Source organism: Homalodisca vitripennis, chromosome 6 (assembly GCF_021130785.1).
Source record: "Homalodisca vitripennis isolate AUS2020 chromosome 6, UT_GWSS_2.1, whole genome shotgun sequence".
Classification (NCBI taxonomy): Eukaryota; Metazoa; Arthropoda; class Insecta; order Hemiptera; family Cicadellidae; genus Homalodisca; species Homalodisca vitripennis.
The window spans coordinates 6634034-6655743 of record NC_060212.1 but is presented as its reverse complement, the minus strand read 5'-3'; positions in this window follow the sequence as shown (position 1 = coordinate 6655743).

Genomic DNA, 21710 nt, shown 5'->3' with positions numbered 1-21710 from the left:
TTTTACTTCAAATCACTTACCAAAACAGTTATAACAAATGTTCAAAGTGTTTGCCTTCAGTTTGCTGACAATATCCCAATCGATTGTAGAACGCTGATATCGCATTGTTTAACGCTTGGACAGGAACACCCTGAGCTTCTCTTACAATACGGTTTCTCAACTCATCAAAATTTTGAGGTTTTGTTTTAAACACTTTTTCTTTGAGGTAGCCCCAAAAGAAGTAGTCTAAAGGGGACAAATCTGGAGAACGGGCAGGCCATTCTATTGTTCCCCTTCTACTAATCCACTTATGTGGAAAGACATTGTCCCTACAATCGACTCGACCTATGCTTCTATTTAAGAATTTTCACCAACCCCTAGCGGGACGTCCCCCATAAGCAGGATATCATGGTGAAATACATAAAATAATAATTTTATATATGAGCAAAAGCTTGATGTAAATTTTGGTTCTTAAATTGTAATTAGTTCAAAAGTTATTAGACCGTCCCGGGACTTTTCAGCACCCCTATATATATATATATATATATATATATATATATATATATATTGTATATTTCTTCATATTCTGCTTATTCTTTACTTTTTCCGTTTTCAGTGTTCAAATAATGTTACCATCTACTTCTGATATAGGAGACTCCTTTTTCTTTCTTAATAATACGGGACGTAAACTAAATGTATGTTTATGCTTATTGTTCTTATTCATTAGAAAAGTACTAATACTCATATGCTTTGTTTTGTAAGTTAGCTTATGACGTCTATTACTAAAATATAGAAGTAGAAACTGTACATTTAATCCTGGTTATTGGGTATTAACTTTTAATTACATTTATGATACAGTATATCGTATACGAAGGACTAAACTTATCATTAAATATTTAAACAACGTCATTCTTAATTTCCAATTATCTATGTGCATTAAATTATACTTAATTTTATTTTCCAGTAATGTATAGTTAGTAAATATACTTTTGTAAACAGAATAAAATGGTATATTTAAATATTTTTGAAAAATAAACCAAACTAAATTGAGCCCCTAACTGCTCCACTTTCAGAATGTAATGTGCATAATGTTAATCATTAACATTTCTTATTCTCAACTGAGTATTGTCGAGGCTCCATCAAGAGTTCTGCAGCATTTATACTGGACCTCGTCATTAACAATGCTCACAGACGTAAGAGTTCTCGCAGTTAATATGCATTATATTATAGTTGGTTCTTGTAATCTTCAAAGTGTATAATCTATGATAAAAGATTACTCATATATCTTAAGTATAGAATCTAAAAATTTTAAGGATTGAAAGTAAAAAAAATATTTTTTATAACAATGGCATTTTTAACCGCTATTAACTAAATCTTACTCGTATACTTCCAGTCAATCTTAAAATAATTTATTACTTACTTTTCTATGATAATTATAAATTTTTTTAGATTAGAATTTTATTTGCAATAATTATAAAGCTACGTTTCTGCTTAATTTGAGCTAATATTTTTCTATCTTACAATTACTAAAATGCAAAGTAGCAGTACACGACACTAAGTGTCGTAAGTCTTCGCTGAGTTTGCTTGTAAAATTTAAAACCGATACATATACAGACATACGGAAAGACCAAAATACAGACGGGCAGAAATTCAATTCTCCCACCCTATGCGCAATAAGCTCTCCTAGGGCTCAAGAAATATAAAAAAGTAAAAATTGATATTACTTTGCTATAGTTAAACTTTGGTGAAGGTGGAAGTAAACCCTTCCGTATTTGATAACCCTATTACAGGAAACAAAAACTTACAATCAATTTTGTACGTAGACAAATGCTTATCCCAATTCATGGTTCGCGTAGGTATATCGGAAACACTTAAGTTACCTAATATTTTGACTTAGTACAACTGAGTTTAAAACATGATGTAATTCGGAAATACGTGTTTAAAGGTTAATCGTTTCATACAGAAGTGTAAAATAACAGTGTCAGTAGCCCACCCCAGAATATTAACTGGTTGTTTGTTCTGGAGTGTTTGAACAGTGTCTGTGGTAGAACAGCAATAACACAAGACAAACATTGCCCGTGGCTTCCGTTTCTAGCCACTTTGTGTGTGGATTGAACATTTTTATTTTAGATATTTCAGATAAAGTATTGTTTGTATTAGGTTTCTGTAATCTTTCCACAATAGACAATTTTTGTAAATAAATTAGAACTAACAATAAAAGTTTTATCAAAATAAATCTTTCTCTTAACAACGGTTAATGGGTATTCCTTGAATGTTACCAAATATGAAACATTTTTACACCCATTTAATCTCTTGGTGAAGTCTAAATATTACATCCAACATATTAATCTAAAAACATGAAATGTTACTTCTACATTTTTAATATTAAGTTGCTGCAATTTTATTTAGAAAATTACTCAATATAACAACTAAGAAATATTTTACATGACATTTTTAACTTTGGTTTAGTCTAATGGAAAGTAAGACTAAACAAAAAAAATATCCTGGATCTATAAAGATTTATTACTCAACAAATCTAACAGTAATTTACACGACCATTATACAATAAGTTTACTTCCCTCTAACTTAATGATAATAATATGTCTTCATATCTATTTTAATACAATTAAATGCCAGACATCTTATGTTTTAAGTATAGATATAAAATTTATAAATAAAAAATAAAACGTTAAAAATTTTGTAGAAATTTACAAAATATAAGATTAAAATATGTAAAGTATTGTGAAATCCAACCCCTGTTCCAAGTATTTTATGATTTATTTATTCAAAAATGGAATTTTACATATCATTTCTGTGGCTAAAACTTTTATTGTAAAAGTGTATACTAAACTAGCCAATTCATAACAGTGAGCAGAGCTTTCGAATAGTTATCTGACAGAATATTAACTGGTTGTTGGTTTTTGAATATTGTTTGAACAGTTTCTGTAACATAACAACACATGACGAAGTCTCCCTGCGGCTTACAACAACAGTGATACCAACGTTACCTATCTCCAATATGTTTACTTTAGTGCAGCATATAACAGTTCTAGAATTTATTAAGATGAGTTGGAATTAAGTAAGTTTGACTAAGCATAATTTTAGTGTCATAAAGATGGCCACCGTATAAGTTACATATACTAGTAAGTATTATTTAGTTGTAATAGAGAAAATTCAGGAAAATATAGTAAATAAAAGTTCATTTTAGAGGTAAATTAGACCTACTGAGGTGCAGTCCTAGTTCAATTATCTATACAATAACTGCAGTTCTTTTATAAAATTTAGCGTAGGTATGGGTTACTGTGTCAAATACTTCAGTTGAGACAGATCAATAATTAGGAAACAATAAATGTTTTAGAACGGAACTAAATCATTTGAAAGAGTATAGATACAAACAATATTTTAAAATTATTTGTTAAGTAATCAAAGTAATTAAAAAACCTTAGCGATTAACACGCTAAGTTAAAATAGTGTAGAAAACAAGCAAGGCCATTAAATAATAGCAGTATAGCCGTTGAAATATTTTTATTTTGTTACTCCAGATATCAGACAAATATGTTTTGTTTTTAATTTAAATAAATAAACCGTTGTTAAAATTGTATTCATTATTTTAACTGTAAAAATTAAATCGAGTGGTTAAGAGAGAATATATTAAAGTTTAACACCATGTTCACGATATTTATCCTAATTTTATAGTGAAATAAGTTTAAGACTGCTCCTTATATATATTTATGTTGTTTAAAGAACCTCCAAAGCAAAACACTTTCTAAACTTGTAATTGTTTTATTTACAAGGTATTTTCTTTATCCCTATAAGTTTATAATGTTTTTACTCCATATCTCAGAAGATTAACTAATTAAAATTTACATTGAAACATTGCCATATTCCTTAATATGGTAATAAAGGAACAAATTCGTCCTTACGAATTTGTTCCTTTTAAAGTGAAATCTTACAAATATATTACATTATAATTAATGCATTGAAATAATATACTAATTATATTAAGGTAAGCTGACTACCACATGTTTATAAAATGTATATGAATTAAACAAAAAATATAGATACAGTATTTTATAATATTTTATTAGTTATATAGGTAAACTATTTTTCTTCTTTAATGCTTGGTGGAAATCCTTCTATAAATATCCACTCTAGCATATTTTATATTTTACATACCATACATTTCAAAGTGTTTACAATTAAAAATCCTGTCTATAGAAACACGGTCTCTAAGACACGGTCTATGAACACGGTTCCTAATCATTGAGGTCTAAGACACGATCAGCAGGGCTTAATTATTTTTCTAACAAAAATATGTTACAACTAGATAATTGTTAAATTAGTGTAAATTAATGTTAGTACTCCGTTTTAAGCACGTTAGCGATATCACAGTCATGAGAATTATTAGTTCCATGACAGTTTAATAATTTTTTTCTAAAACTATCGTTTTTATCTGTACTGTATAAAAGCCTGTTACTCTTTCCTACTGCATACACAACACGTTTTCGATTTCAACATTTCAGAATAAGTTTGGTTATATGTGCTAATGTATGATGACTCATTATTCATAATATAAGATAATTCATTATGATTCCAATCCCAAAAACACTACTGTAGACTTAACTTTAGAAAATCGTATATTTCTAGTCATATGGCCCCCGAAGTATAGGTACCTCAGAACACTTTGAGATAAAATGACAACTGTAATAGATTCCAGCGTACAAATTAATTTAATTTAACTGAAGTAGCTAATTTGTTACATGGCTAAATTGTTACTCTTGGTATCTTTACAGTAGACGCTAGAGTTAAATGTCAAGTCGTAATGAAACTAAGGTCATTAAGTAATGTAATTGTATATTTGGTAATTTTTAATCTAATTTAGTCCTAAACATGGATCATGAACTTGAGCATAATATGAAGTTCAAATTCTGGTTTGTAAACATATAATACACATAAAGTTTACTGTGTAATACATAACAAGAGTTTTCCAACATGAAAGGGTGACTATTTATAACAAAACAACGACGTAGAAACCTTTGACTTATCAGAAGGGTTAGCGGTACCTTTCTCTGAAAAGCGCCTTTACCTCATTAGTCTAGTCAAAGTGATCATAACTACCATTTTCTTCAAAGTTATGTATATTTATCTTACATAAATTGTCAATCTGACCCGTTAACTCTTTTAAAAATATTTGCGAAAGCACTATTTTTTTATATAGCTTAAAATACATTAAACGATTATTTATTACTAGCAGTAACCCACGGTTTCTCACGGATATTTTGTATGTTTTGTACTCTTATGAACATTTCTTGTTCGAGTGAATTATATTTCCGAGGCCAATGTTGAGTTTGCCTACACGTGTATTAACGAGTGTATACACATATATACAAACATAATTGTGTCCTATTAAGGACATATACCTCTACAGGATATCTTTATATTGATGTTTAAGTATGAATTTGAGTATAAATTGCAGCAGATAAAACTGTATTTCGAATTATTGACTTTCTTTCAACGTAAATTAAATCAAATTCGATGGTATTAAATATCTTCCGTATATCTAGGTCTTTAATTATTAATTTTTTTGGAATTTAGATTTGATTCGTGGAGCTTCTATACGCCAGAGGAAACTATAGTACAGGTAATTGTAGTGGATGTGGTTTTGCGAATTTACTATAAATCTTCAAAGCAAAGATTTGAGGTTACTACAGATAATAAAAACAGGTTTAGAGGAACCAGTAACTGAAAACAAGAGCAGTATAGAAACAAAATAGTAGAAAGTATTTCAAACCGCATTGTTAAGGTCTAAGATCGTAATATAATAGCGTTCATTAATTGCCCTCTCGTGAAAACTAGAATCCTCAGAACAGGATATTCCAGATTATGGAAGCATCTAGACACTACGAGCTAAAATAGGCAGAAACTCTAAAGGACGCTAGAAATATAAATTTGAAGGTAACTGGAAACTGTATTGAAGATGTGGTGCAAGTAGGAACATATACTCAAAGCCAATAGCCAGGGATTCTAGTGGATTAAATTGAAAGAAAAAATGCACCAGAAATTTAAAGGTTGTAGAGTGTAAATATGAATCTCTCATATCCTCTAGATATTATGAGATATCTTTTTGTAAACATTATTTTGATTATGTAAAACAGTTTAAATTAAACATTATAGCCTATGTCAAATTTTCTCAGAGAGCAAATGCTGCAATGTCCAGAACAACGGCACCCAGAAAACTATCACATGTACAAACTTGGCGTTAAAACTTTATTTATTAATGCGTTTAGAAGATGAAAGTGACTTCCATTAAACATACGAAGTATGAAAATGAAAAATTATATAAAGACGTTTAAATAAATGTCAACTTTTAATATCGCAATACCTAGGAGTATGAATCTACTTCGTTCATGGACATTGAATGGTATAGAATTCACAAAATATATTGATCAACTGCGCAAGTGATATTTTAAGTATTCTATATGTATATTATTATGAAGTGACACCTCAGGTGTTCTCTTATGGGGAGTTACTTACTATTAAATATAAAAAAGCATATTTTATACGATATCTGGTATCCATTTTGGAAAATATCCAAAAACTTTTTGTAATTTATTATAAAAATTTAAATTTAATATTATATCATATTTTGCAGTACATTATTGACGGTAAAAACGGCAAAAGAGCAGTACAATCATGTTATCACACAAACAGTTTTTTCCATATACTATCATTAGATTTTCTTTCAATGGCATTACTCCTGTATAGGATATACGTGAGAGTGGCATACAATTGTGGAGTTTTATAAACGCTTCTAAACAGTTCGAACAGGAAAAAAGTTGGAAAGGAAGTAGATTATATGATTGTCTAGCAATCTAAATTTTATGGTAATTTTTTTTCAAATGTTGTGTTTCCTACAAATCACTGTCAACTGTATGACAACGATTCGCTACTAAATCGTGACTAGGCAAAGTAATAATGGTAATACAACCCGTAATTGATATTCCCAACGTCAAAAACTGTGTATTTACAATGCAATTTTATGTGTATTTCAAGTTTGTATTATATAGTTCTCAGTTGGTTTAGATTTTCCAATTGACGAAGGTAGAATAATTATTTATTACACAAAAGTATTAAAAGAATAAACAATATTAACTTTTCCTGCCAATATAATACGTTGTTTCAATATTGTGAAACTAATATAAAATCTTAATATCATTTCATTAACGAATTATTTTTCAATGGAGGGAATATATTAATAATAATGTCTGTCCATTTCACTGTATTTCTGGATTTTAATCGGTTTCATTTGTTATATTATTAAATTCTATGTTAGTAGCGTTTTCTCGAATTTTTTTAATTAGGTATTTATAAATCTAGTACTTTATATATTTAAAAAAGGACTTTTATAAAATAGCATTTACGCTTATATCTCTAAATAAGTCACAAAATAAAGTATCGTCCACTGCAGGCATAATTCTACTAATTATTGACTGTCAATACATATGGCCAAGAATGGATATGTAATTAAGAGTAATGTATACGATGTTTAAAAGACATGAGAACTGGAATTTGTATCTAATATGTTTATATATTTTTTAGATTCTTACAATTTAACCTGTATTAAACATGTATTTAAAAAGTTTGATTTTATACGTGTAACCAAAGCAATGTAACGAGTAAAATAATAAACGTTATAGTTACAAACAAAGTTATTCCTAGTGCAAATATTATTGGCAAATATAATCAACATTACTCCACTGATATTTATGATTAAATGTTATCTTTACTGAATATAAACATCAGGAGTATATTTTAATTGTGTTTATCACAGAGCTTTCTCGTGGAAACCACAGTTTCTCTTGATTTCTGATTAGCAGAAATATCCACATGAGATTTACAAATACAAAATACAAAGTAAACTTTTTTCGTCAAAAATACTTGAGATGTAACGAAATGTACCATGTAATCATAGTTTTATGACGGCACAAATAATATAACCAGTATTTTCAATTTGTTTACAGTTATAGGTTTCTTTTGTTCCTTGTAAGGAATAACCTATAATTTTTACGCAGGTTTTAGCTTTCAGCGATTAGTTAAGTACTGTACGATAGGAAATGTCCTAAAACATAAGATAGTCAGAACTACACTCTGAAGTCTCCCTTTAAACAGTTCCCAATACTAGATGAAACCGTTCTTTGAAATTAATAAAAACAATTCCAACTCTTCGTGTTCTAGAAAACAATTTCAAACAAACTCCTAGATATTTGGAACATCGAAATGCTGGAAACAAACGTAAACTGTTTGTTTGCGCGCTAAACGCAAGTGCTGCACCAATCATAGCTGTGTTTACGTTAACAGACCAGTTCTTTACATGGATAATTGTGAATTATTCATTAATTATAGAAACAAACAAATCTGTAATTATATTTGTATAATATCTGTCAGACATTTATATATGGTAATACAACAGTTTCCTCCTCGGTAACCATGAAAGGGTGCTGGGAGACTGCTTATTTCTACAGTTTTTCCACAACATTTTATTTTTAATAACCTACGATACTTCCTTTGAGTTAAATGTCAGGCTGTAAACGCACGAGTTCCCTAAGGCTGAATTTGCGTTATTTATCTGTGAGGGTAAGAAATATTGAACTTCCAGACGACACACGGGCTCTATCCAACTCAGACAAGAAAGTCCCTGGGGTTGCAAGAGTGGGCCTCTCAATCTACTTACATACATATATTTTTTACATCTAAATTACTTATTATTAGTAATGTTTTACATTTAGTTAATTTAGTAATTATCAGCCATAACTTTTATTGCGTTAAGATCGTTTCAGCCTTTTAATTTTTATTTCAGACCATTTGCGTATTGAAGTGTGCTACATACATAATTCGTTCAATTTTAACTATTCATGTAGTAAAGTTTGGGAATTTTCTAGATCCACTGAGTTAAGCAATGGTTGCATATTGAATGTTTATTATTACTCGTGTAGCCTACACTTCTTATTAAAGTTCAAGTAATTGCATTAGGAAGTTTTCTAACACACTTATGAGTAAAAAAAAATCTCGTATGTTAAAATAGTAATGTAAAGAGTAGATTTAATTTGTGATACCAATAATATTAAATATATGAAGAGGAGGATATTACTTTACCGATATAAAGCACAACAAATGACAGTAATGAGCTTAACGTCTCAGGTGTCTTGGCTTTGATAATCTGTGTCTTTGGTCACGTTTACAACATTAACTTGCTTAGGGGCGTATTCATTGTGGTAATTAAGAAAAGACCAAAGAATAATACAACTAATAAAAGTAATTGATTAAGCTATAAAATATTAAATACAAAAGTTGTATTTTTGTGTTTATACCTCAATTCATTCTTATGATACCACACTGAGTTATTATTAGTAATGTATAAACAATCAGCTAACATTTATGTAGTGGCTTACACTATCAACTAAATCTATTCTTTTCCATTTAATAAGAATGAAATTTCATAAAAAACTCACAACCTTATATAGTATATTATATTACTAAGTTTAAAGATAACCAATAAAAGGATATGTGTTTTCTCGGAGCTATAGTTATATTAATTCAAATTAAAAGTTTATATATAATACTTCTATAATATTTTAATGCGAAATCTGTTACGATATAAAACATTAGCTAAGTTTAAGAGAATGCTTTTTATTCCAGTAAATGAAATAATTTCATTTATGTAACCCCGTAACAAATCTCACTTCAAATAAATCTAATACTTGAATATTTGCATCTAATCTCATCGAAATCTGTGACTCGACACGTAGTGTGTTGGTGCACTTACTTATGGTAAGAGCTTGAATGTGAAATTGTAAAAGGTAGGAATGATTAATGATATATGACTAGATCATATGTTAAAACCCAGGTTGGCACTCAACATTACAAGGCAGTCGTGGTGTCACGCTCCAGTGAAGTTGACTGATAAGCTGTCAGTCTCATATCAAGCAGTGATTTAACATGACTGATTTGTTACTGATCGTGTGTTAAAACCCAGGTGGCACTCAACATTACAAGGCAGTCGTGGTGTCACGCTCCAGTGAAGTTGACTGATAAGCTGTCAGTCTCATATCAAGCAGTGATTTAACATGACTGATTTGTTACTGATCATGTGTTAAAACCCAGGTGGCACTCAACTTTACAAGGCAGTCATGGTATCACGCTCTTGTGAAGTTGACTGATAAGCTGTCAGTCTCATATCAAGCAGTGATTTAACATGACTGATTTGTTACTGATCGTGTGTTAAAACCCAGGTGGCACTCAACATTACAAGGCAGTCGTGGTGTCACGATCCAGTGCAGTTGACTGATAAGCTGTCAGTCTCATATAAAGCAGTGATTTAACATGACTGATTTGTTACTGATCGTGTGTTAAAACCCAGGTGGCACTCAACATTACAAGGCAGTCGTGGTGTCACGCTCCAGTGAAGTTGACTGATAAGCTGTCAGTCTCATATCAAGCAGTGATTTAACATGACTGATTTGTTACTGATCATGTGTTAAAACCCAGGCGGTACTCAACAATACAAGGCAGTCGTGGTGTCACGCTTCAGTGAATTTGACTGATAAGCTGTCAGTCTCGTATCAAGCAGTGATTTAACATGACTGATTTGTTACTGATCATGTGTTAAAACCCAGGTGGCACTCAACATTACAAGGCAGTCGTGGTGTCACGCTCCAGTGAATTTGACTGATAAGCTGTCAGTCTTGTATCAAGCAGTGATTTAACATGACTGATTTGTTACTGATCATGTGTTAAAACCCAGGTGGCACTCAACATTACAAGGCAGTCGTGGTGTCACGCTCCAGTGAATTTGACTGATAAGCTGTCAGTCTTGTATCAAGCAGTGATTTAACATGACTGATTTGTTACTGATCATGTGTTAAAACCCAGGTGGCACTCAACATTACAAGGCAGTCATGGTATCACGCTCCAGTGAAGTTGACTGATAAGCTGTCAGTCTCATATCAAGCAGTGATTTAACATGACTGATTTGTTACTGATCATGTGTTAAAACCCAGGTGGCACTCAACATTACAAGGCAGTCATGGTATCATGCTCCAGTGAAGTTGACTGATAAGCTGTCAGTCTCATATCAAGCAGTGATTTAACATGACTGATTTGTTACTGAACATGTGTTAAAACCCAGGTGGCACTCAACATTACAAGGCAGTCATGGTATCACGCTCCAGTGAAGTTGACTGATAAGCTGTCAGTCTCATATCAAGCAGTGATTTAACATGACTGATTTGTTACTGATCATGTGTTAAAACCCAGGTGGCACTCAACATTACAAGGCAGTCGTGGTGTCACGCTCCAGTGAAGTTGACTGATAAGCTGTCAGTCTTGTATCAAGCAGTGATTTAACATGACTGATTTGTTACTGATCATGTGTTAAAACCCAGGTGGCACTCAACATTACAAGGCAGTCATGGTATCACGCTCCAGTGAAGTTGACTGATAAGCTGTCAGTCTCATATCAAGCAGTGATTTATCATGACTGATTTGTTACTGATCATGTGTTAAAACCCAGGTGGCACTCAACATTACAAGGCAGTCATGGTATCATGCTCCAGTGAAGTTGACTGATAAGCTGTCAGTCTCATATCAAGCAGTGATTTAACATGACTGATTTGTTACTGAACATGTGTTAAAACCCAGGTGGCACTCAACATTACAAGGCAGTCATGGTATCATGCTCCAGTGAAGTTGACTGATAAGCTGTCAGTCTCATATCAAGCAGTGATTTAACATGACTGATTTGTTACTGATCATGTGTTAAAACCCAGGTGACACTCAACATTTCAAGGCAGTCGTGGTGTCACGCTCCAGTGAAGTTGACTGATAAGCTATCAGTCTCGTATCAAGCAGTGATTTAACATGACTGATTTGTTACTGATTATGTGTTAAAACCCAGGTGGCACTCAACAGTACAAGGTAGTCGTGGTGTCACGCTCCAGTGAAGTTGACTGATAAGTTGTCAGTCTCGTATCCAGCAGTGATTTAACATGACTGATTTGTTACTGATCGTGTGTTAAAACCCAGGTGGCACTCAACAGTACAAGGTAGTCGTGGTGTCACGCTCCAGTGAAGTTGACTGATAAGTTGTCAGTCTCGTATCCAGCAGTGATTTAACATGACGACTGATTTGTTACTGATCGTGTGTTAAAACCCAGGTGGCACTCAACAGTACAAGGTAGTCGTGGTGTCACGCTCCAGTGAAGTTGACTGATAAGTTGTCAGTCTCGTATCCAGCAGTGATTTAACATGACTGATTTGTTACTGATCGTGTGTTAAAACCCAGGTGGCACTCAACAGTACAAGGTAGTCGTGGTGTCACGCTCCAGTGAAGTTGACTGATAAGTTGTCAGTCTCGTATCCAGCAGTGATTTAACATGACTGATTTGTTACTGATCAGGATTGTTAATGTTTTTCTGCAGCTCTCCATTGTACCTAAAGCCTGGCAGATAGCTATCACACTATTATAACATTTATGTGTCTTGAACGTTATGTTTTAATGCTGTTAATGATAATGTTTAAAATTAACATTTGCCTTTGTTGTATAAAACGTTATCTAATGTTCTAGCAAAATCTTTGTCTGTTACGTTGGCAATGCAACTTAACATAAAAAGAATATTAACCAATTATAAAACTTAATAAATTTTCAGTGCCTGTTTTTACATGCATTTTTGGATTTTGTAATAACTTGAAACATTCAGTTTTCGAATAAATTAAGAACATTTTGTCACTGATATTAACTAACAATATAAATTTTAACTGATTGTGTGAACTTTTAATTTATGCAAGCGTTCAAACTTTAGACCCGTAATGAAGTAAAAACGTCGGGATCGCGCGAATAAAAGTTTAATTGATTTTATTTCAAAAATACAAAGTAATGATTCTAACCACACACAAGTAGGCGCAGACGTCTCATTATTAATAAATTGAAATAAATATGTGGTACCTAAATATAATTATGGTTAGTAAAATAAATTGACAATAAATTTTTATAATTTTCTCGTGGTTAGTTTAAAACGATGGTCTGAAGAGAGCGAAAATCCAGATACCCTGGTCTTTCAAATGAATGAAAAATTAGATTAGAATATTTTTCAGTGTCAATCACGTATCCAAGCCACTTTTAGACTGTCATTTAAAATTCGTGTGAAGTCGTAGATATCTGTTAGCCCTTTTACATCTGTGATTGTAGAAATTATAATTTTTTATGGTAACGTAACTTGATCATAGAAGAATCCGCCACTTCTCACCTGACAGATTGAGATATATGACGGTTGTAATTTGGCAGAGATAACGGTTATTTACAGCACAAAGCTAAAAGAAAAGTCGATTTCAAGCCACAAATTATTAAGAATGGCTTTCTCAATCCTTAGTAATAATCTTTTTTTGTTTTAAGTTATATAATTTATTATATAAAAATACCTCCTAATATCTCAATAGCGTTGGGCGTGTCAGTATATATAGTGTTACTGTTTCGCACAATGCTGCTCCACGTAATGTAAACATACGGGAATATTATTATTCCATCGACTCTGTGAGGAAGAAATATTACATCAAAACATGAACAGGAAAACATCGCTGCAGGTAAGTAATAGAACGAGGATAAGGTATTCAGATTATTTACCAACCCGTTGAACAAATGCATTTGTAATAAATAAACAAGAAAATATATATCATTAATTAATATATCTGTTATAAATAGAGAGAGAGAGAGAGAGGAGAGAGAGAGAGAGAGAGAGAGAGAGAGACGAATTAATATTTATGAGACAGATCTGTATACGATTAAAACAAATCACTTTACTCATGAATAATAATTAGGAAAAGAAGCCTTGCTTACTTGTATTTACTATTATATAAGATTAATTCATAAAATGTGTTCCGTACAAGGTTAATTTGACATGAAGAAAATGTTTTAGCAAAGCGAAGTGAAATATATTTAAACTACGTGTCACCTGGAAAGCGTAGCTCAGTATACTTGTAACGTGTAGTGTCTGTATCCCTTCTCATTCTCACGATGTCCTGTGGACAAATATAAACAGAAAAGACATTTTTCGGCTATAAATGTTAAATTTTGTAATGATGTACATATATCAAGCCAAATCTACCTTTTACGGGACACATGTTGTTAATTTAATGTTAAATAATAGTAAATACTAATATATAATAGTAAGCCGGGCCTTATTCCTAATTCTTATTCATGAGTAAATCGATTTCTTTTCATCGCATACAAATCTGTCTCATAAATATTAATTCTGCTATATGAGTGATAGTCAATAATTAATGAAAGTTGTTACAGTTGTTACAGAATTGCCGTTACATCAAACCACAGCGTGTTCTGACAGCACATGTAGGTAGTATATTATGAGTGGTAGTCAATAATTGATGGAAGTTGTTACAGATGTGTCAGAATTGCCGTTACATCAAACCACAGCGTGTTCTGACAGCACATGTAGGTAGTATATTATGAGTGGTAGTCAATAATTAATGGAAGTTGTTACAGTTGTGTCAAAATTACCGTTACATCAAACCACAGCGTGTTCTGACAGCACACGTAGGTAGTATATTATGAGTGGTAGTCAATAATTGATGAAAGTTGTTACAGTTGTGTCAGAATTACCGTTACATCAAACCACAGCGTGTTCTGACAGCACATGTAGGTAGTATATTATGAGTGGTAGTCAATAATTGATGTAAGTTGTTACAGTTGTGTCAGAATTACCGTTGCATCAAACCACAGCGTGTTCTGACAGCACATGTAGGTAGTATATTATGAGTGGTAGTCAATAATTGATGGAAGTTGTTACAGATGTGTCAGAATTACCGTTACATCAAACCACAGCGTGTTCTGACAGCACATGTAGGTAGTATATTATGAGTGATAGTCAATAATTGATGAAAGTTGTTACAGTTGTGTCAGAATTGCCGTTACATCAAACCACAGCGTGTTATGACATCACACGTAGGTAGTATATTATGAGTGGTAGTCAATAATTGATGGAAGTTGTTACAGTTGTGTCAGAATTACCGTTACATCAAACCACAGCGTGTTCTGACAGCACATGTAGGTAGTATATTATGAGTGATAGTCAATAATTGATGAAAGTTGTTACAGTTGTGTCAGAATTACCGTTACATCAAACCACAGCGTGTTCTGACAGCACATGTAGGTAGTATATTATGAGTGGTAGTCAATAATTGATGGAAGTTGTTACAGATGTGTCAGAATTACCGTTACATCAAACCACAGCGTGTTCTGACAGCACATGTAGGTAGTATATTATGAGTGGTAGTCAATAATGGATGGAAGTTGTTACAGTTGTGTCAGAATTACCGTTACATCAAACCACAGCGTGTTCTGACAGCACATGTAGGTAGTATATTATGAGTGGTAGTCAATAATTGATGGAAGTTGTTACAGATGTGTCAGAATTGCCGTTACATCAAACCACAGCGTGTTCTGACAGCACATGTAGGTAGTATATTATGAGTGGTAGTCAATAATTGATGTAAGTTGTTACAGTTGTGTCAGAATTACCGTTGCATGAAACCACAGCGTGTTCTGACAGCACATGTAGGTAGTATATTATGAGTGATAGTCAATAATTGATGAAAGTTGTTACAGTTGTGTCAGAATTACCGTTACATCAAACCACAGCGTGTTCTGACAGCACATGTAGGTAGTATATTATGAGTGGTAGTCAATAATTGATGGAAGTTGTTACAGCTGTGTCAGAATTACCGTTACATCAAACCACAGCGTGTTCTGACAGCACATGTAGGTAGTATATTATGAGTGGTAGTCAATAATTGATGGAAGTTGTTACAGCTGTGTCAGAATTACCGTTACATCAAACCACAGCGTGTTCTGACAGCACATGTAGGTAGTATATTATGAGTGATAGTCAATAATTGATGAAAGTTGTTACAGTTGTGTCAGAATTACCGTTACATCAAACCACAGCGTGTTTCTGACAGCACATGTAGGTAGTATATTATGAGTGGTAGTCAATAATTGATGGAAGTTGTTACAGTTGTGTCAGAATTACCGTTACATCAAACCACAGCGTGTTCTGACAGCACATGTAGGTAGTATATTATGAGTGGTAGTCAATAATTGATGAAAGTTGTTACAGTTGTGTCAGAATTACCGTTACATCAAACTACAGCGTGTTCTGACAGCACATGTACGTAGTATATTATAAGTGGTAGATGTACGCGGGTGTGTAGAATGTATCATTCATATGAACAAACCCTCCCCTAGTCATTCATGTTAGAATAAGTTATAGCAAATGATAAAATGTATTATGTTTTAAAGTCCCAAGACATTTCGTAATATAGAATGTAAGCTATTATTGGAGTGCACATTGTAGAGACGGTAATGAAAAAGAGAATAGTTATTTAAAACTGTAGGTTTTTGTAATAGCAGTAGAATAAGTTGTAACTAGATTAAGTTAATATTGGTTGTGCAGAATTTTAAAGATATATTATTCATTTAGAACGTTAAGGTAAATAAAACCAAAATCAAGTAAAGTATAATAAAAACGAAATCTGTGCATTATAATGCATCTCAAAACTGACTATTTTATCTAATGCGTCGATCTAGTTGAATCGATGGTGAAATAGTTATAAAGCATAAAAATAAATGGTTTTGAGTGAATGCTATTAAAATATATTTCTATTATCTGTAGTAATTATAAATTGGTGTCGTAAATAATATTTTCTGTTATTAGTATAAAACATTATTTTACCTCGTATATCCTGCTCTGAAAAAATATACTCGTTACCCCCTGGTTCTTATTGTTCCCATTATTATGTTAATAATTTTATATAGCAAAGTTTGAATAAAACAAATTAGTATCTATACAGGTGTAAATCTTTTGTATAAAAACGCTAGTATGTATATTATAATTTTAAAACCACTGTAACAATTACCACAAAATATTTCTTAAATAACTTTGCCTGATTACACATATAGTTGTGCAAAACGCCTCGGTGCACTTATAAATTCAATTTTGACTTTTTTGGGGTTTTATCTGAACAATATTGGTTATAATATTCTTTGAAGCCAAGTTTTAGAACATAAATATTAATAGCGTCTTCACAGATTTATTGCAAAATTAACGAGACCTGTTGCTAAGAGATTATTTGCAGATCTAATTGCAACAATAATTGACTCATAAATCATCTATATTAATTAAAATTCTTATATTAGTTACACACATATAAATTACTTATAAGGACGAGGTGTGCTCTTCTACGTAAATTTGGTTGTCACTCTTCAAATATGATCAACCTGAGCTTCTAACTTCACAAAGTTTAGACTAAGTGCTAACAAATTCTGCGTCTCAATTTGTCATAATGGAAGAGTTATCTCTCGCATAAAAAAGTTTATAAAAGTTAATACTTACAAATAACGATACGTTCTAAGAGTAAGTAATATTTAGTCGCTTGGTCTGGCAATGAAAAGAAACCAGATTTCGAGCTATTATGATAGAAAGAAGAACATGTACTGAATTTATTCTAAATTGAAGTAAAATCCACCTTATTAGAACTTCAACCTCGAAAGGTGCATGATCAATTGTACAATAATAAACCTTTGGAAAATTTGTGTATGTATTTTTCTCTTGTACAATGTACATTTCGAATTCAAAGAATTCATCTTAAGGTACTGTACGTAAAGGTAAATGAAGTAAATAAGTCATTGAAAGGAAATTGTCATACGTTTTTAACTACCATGGTGGCTAAATTTTTTATCTACTGTTATATGTGATCAGTTTTATATCGTTTCAAAATCTATACAATAATACATTTGTTGTTAGAAAATATTTGTCTTTTAATAGTACATTAAATAGTTAGATTCTGATTAATTTTAAAACTTTTGTCAAATTGTAAATGTTGACAATAGGTGAATTTTTTACATGCGTGTAAAATTTCAAGATTGTTTTCGATGTTTATATATGTATGGCCGTTTTTATTAAAATGGTCAGCATATTTTGAATTTAATGATGTCTACAATGCTTTTATATATCCATTAAAACTGCGTTTTAAGGATCAACCAGTTTATCAAATATTGTAGACTTGACAATCATTAAGTTAATTTAAGTTTTACAGTACATACTGTTCAATTTTGAATTTTGATTTTGGTTTTTTTGCATTACTTTTACTTCGATTGTAAGGCCGAGGTTGATAGAAGTTTGGAAACCAATAAATTTTCGTGAATTTGATGTGATTTATTAATCTTGTTGCAATGTTTACCAAGGTAGTCTGACCTAATGAATTTGATATATCTTTCTTCTATATTCTAGTATAAAAATAACTATATATACTTCTATATATACACACTATGAATAAGCACTTTTATATTTTAATTTAGTACAAATTGTCACTTTTGTAAATTGTGTATATTTCAACAGTGCAATCATTGAACCACCAAAACTTTAGGCCATATGTTTTGTTGTGTATTAAAGTACAAGGTAAGAACCAGGTCTCAACTTATTATTTATATAAAAACATTTGTTTACTTATTATATTTGAAATTATTTTAAAAGAACACTTGAAAAAGTGTTTCACTTTTTTGATGATTTTATTTGCAAACATGTAGATATTTGTTATTAAATATAGTTTTATTCTCACCTGCTTATTAAGCACCTTGACTACATCTTTCAAATTCAATGAGATATTGATATATTATTTCTTTAATAAGTATAGGATATGAATTAATAAGTATACGAGTATAATATTACAAATATAAGACCTCGTAGTTTGAAAAATGCACCTCAATAAATATATAGTCCCCAATGCATACATGTTTTTGTCGGATTTTCTGAGTAAGGGCAGTTCCCCAAATACTCATAAGAACGAAATATGGTTGATTACACGTAGTGTATGATATTGTATTGTAAAATAAAAAAATATTTACCCACTTTTGTTCTTACAATTATTATTGCACAATAAAGTGTTTTATTTTTTAAACTTTTTTCCTGTACCACAATCACTTAAAGAAATTTTGCTCTTGTATTAAATATTGATTAAATTTGTTTATAACGGATTTTAAACCAATCACTCAGCATTATTAATTTAATACCAACCGTATAAATATAAAACCTGCCACCGTTGTGACGAATACTACATGCCTTTCCCATAAGCGAAAACGTTTATAACTGAACCAATAACGCTGCAAACATGGTGGAATATAATTTTGTCTGGCTTTACTTGATTAAATTTTAATACAGTTATGTTCTGTGATATTCCGCTTATATTGCACATATTTTAATATATATAAAAAAAACACACACACACACAAAAAGACACGAGGACTGCAGGACTATCCGTTGTAATCTTTAGAACATAGAATACTGAGACAAACATATATACTTTAACGTTCGTTTATTAGCTAATCTTGTGTGGTGTTGTAAAGCTAGATACATAACATTGATTCTTTATAGGTGCTAAAATGAAAGTGTTATGGAAGTTTTTGTTATTATATACTTTGTTTAACAGTATTTTTAAATAATATTTGTAAACTTATAATGGAGATACATTAATAAAAGAAAGGAATGAGAACATTTATTTCCGTTATGTAAAAAACTAAATATTTTCTTATATATTTATAATATTGAATCTTATGATATCAGTATCTGCAATGTAAGTGTACGCCATTCTCCCTGTATCATATCAAGCTTCGTCGGTGGCAATGCAATATATATGTCTAATATAATTATTAAACGTATTAAGAGAGCTATATTCAACATAGAGAACAAATAAAACACATTAAAATATAAAGTTGTAAGGACATTTTATAAGAGGTCATATAATAAAGGTTATTAATAATTTGTAAAGAGTTTCATCGTATTAGGCAAGAAAAATTAAAAAATGTCATTATTATTGCTGACATTGATTAAGATTGATTTCAAACATTATCACTGATATGTAGTAATAGATAGTATTTCATTATCTTTAGTACGGTATTTTTTATGTTCATTATTTGAGAACACATGTGTGGTTCTTGAAAAATGTTGCGGTGAGTCTAAAGTTTTGGTTTTAAAATAATATGTTTAGATCTAATAAATTGTCTTAATAAAAATTAATTAGTACTATAAAAAAGAAATGTTTAAATGTGTATAAATAATTAGGGAAGTGTGTCCTGTTTCCCTGCAGAGATTACGAAGTACCTCATTCACTTAACCCTTTAAGGACTATAAGAAACGTGGCATGAAAAAAAAGTTTTTATTCTTGTAAAACATATTGCAGTTATGTAACTAAACTGTTTATTTTGTATTTAAAATAATTAGTACACCTAGTTTTTTATATATATCATGGGACAATGTGTCCCTACGGACGGTAACGGAACTTGACAAAGATACTGCAATGGCATATATTTGTCCCAAGCGGACTGTAGTAAAACCTAGTAAATTGAGTAGTTCACTATATTTCTGTAATTTTTACAAGTCTTTGTAGGTTTTATTTAGGTGATTGAAGTAAATATTATTTAAGAAAAAGTTGTTTTATTTACAAAATTATGAAATTACAAAACTTACTCATCAATATACATGTTCGAAAACTTGTCAGTTTATTATAAAAAAATAACAATAGAACATTGTTCTTATGTTGATCAGTGAAACTGTTCAAAGCACTTTCTTTCATTGATAAAGCATAAATGAACTTGACATATTACACATATACAGTTTGTTCGGTTTTCTACTTTGTTCTTGGCACATTCAACACATCGACGTCTGATATTTGTCTTTTTCATTATATGTTCTGGCTTATAATGAGGGTCTAATTTTAGATTTCCTTGACAATGGAGTATTGGGAAGTGAACGCATTCTATGTGTGTAGTCACCAATTAGACATCGTGCTATCATTTGTCGGTACTCAAGAGATGTAACAGCTTTTGAGCTCTCATTCTTGTTTTTATGTCAAATAAACGTTCACTAACAGAATCCATCTCACAAACTTCAATTCAATACCCTAACTAACTAGTAAGAAGAATAAAATGGATAACCTCAAAATCTATTTGCCAAACTGAAGGAAACTGTAGTCAGCTGTTCTCAATAATGCTAGCCAACCTAATTCCCTCAGAGTCCATAGGGACATATGTGTCCCAACAAAAAAAATGTGTAATTATGAGCAAATAAAAAATAATATTATCAGATATTCTTCCTAAATATATTGGTCATGTTGTATTATGATAATACATCAAAGCAATTCATCAAAATTTGCATTAAGAAAGTTTGTGCAAAAATAATAAAACTAAGAAACACATTTATAATTATATTGCATAATTAGATATTTTTAATCAAATAAAGGAGACTTTGTTTTACAGTGGGAATATTTTTTAAATGTATTTCTAAGCTTTTTGAATTGATAATAATTAATATTTATGAATATTAACTTGACTGGCATATAGAAAACAAATATTTATTCTGGGGACACATGTGTCCCTTGGTCCTTAAAGGGTTAATGATCTCTAAGGCAATTAGAAACTTCCAGCCGCTAATGGAACACTCAAAGTATTTGTACTCGAAATGAAAATTACACCGATTTAATATTTCCAGTTACATAACATCGGCCTTGATGTCTGATGTTTTTCACTGGAACTACAGCAAATTGACCTGCCCATTATTGGGTTGTCACCATAACATGTTATCATGTTACATTAGGTTTATAATTCTAAAACA